The 908-nt window shown below is 43.6% G+C and overlaps 1 protein-coding gene across 1 annotated transcript in view; it reads left to right on the forward strand.

Moving 5' to 3' along the window:
* LOC107098619 (storkhead-box protein 2-like) overlaps positions 1-908 on the forward strand; it is a 16,319-nt gene that overhangs the window by 3,192 nt on the left and 12,219 nt on the right. The window lies entirely within an intron of this gene.

A 908-nucleotide genomic window follows, 5' to 3' on the forward strand; every position in this document is an offset into this window, starting at 1 on the left:
TCCCTCCTCCTCAGGCTGTAGTTACCACCTCCTCCCCAGGATGCAGTTACCTCCTCCAAAGCTCCTCAATCATCTCACTGCTTCATTCAGGTGTGCTGAACCAGTGGCCCCCCAGGCTGGCGGCCCTCAGGGGCCCCACCCTGCTCTGGCTGCATGTTTAAGCAGCGCTGCCACTAATCTGTTGATTAATTATCAGGGAGCGAAAACTTCCTGAAGATGTTACAGAATATAACCAGGAGAAACTTGACTCCAGTTCTGGATAGAGGAGATTGACAAATGAAATGTTTTCTTTATTTAAATGCTAAATATAATTTTTTTTACAATGTTGGTATATTTCCTGCTCTAAGTGTGGCGCTCTGTCAGCTAAAGCCAGGTTTAGAGGTGATGATTAATCAATGACTAAGTTAGCTGGGGATTATTTCAGTAAATGATTTCAGCTCTTTTTCTAAGCTTTCTGGGACGGACAGTTTCTCCCATGAAGGTCTGGCTGCTCTCAGACCTGTTTACCAGCTGCTCAGGATCAGGGTTGCCAGGTCTGACTTACAGCTTTCAGCTCTTCTCTCTGAGTCTTTCTCACTGCCTCTGACCAGGAACCATCAGCCATGAGACCATCAACCTGTCATCTTCACATCTCACCATCAGTGACGCATTAATACTAATTCTTTTTTTTTTTTTTAAATACTAATTCAATTAAAATGGAAGTAGGAGTGCACCGATCCATCGCCAGGCCGATCGGTCCACCGGCTGATCATTCCGCCAATTGCTGCTCTAATTAAATTCCTCTGTCACCTAAAGGCATAGTCTCTACAGTCCGGTTAATGATTAACAGATTACTAAATTCGTTGATTAAATTCTATTCAGTTAATTTCTATAGCGCCAATTCACAACACGCCATCTCAAGTTACTTT

This window comes from Cyprinodon variegatus, unplaced genomic scaffold, assembly GCF_000732505.1.
Source record: "Cyprinodon variegatus isolate N-32 unplaced genomic scaffold, C_variegatus-1.0 Scaffold793, whole genome shotgun sequence".
NCBI lineage: Eukaryota > Metazoa > Chordata > Actinopteri > Cyprinodontiformes > Cyprinodontidae > Cyprinodon > Cyprinodon variegatus.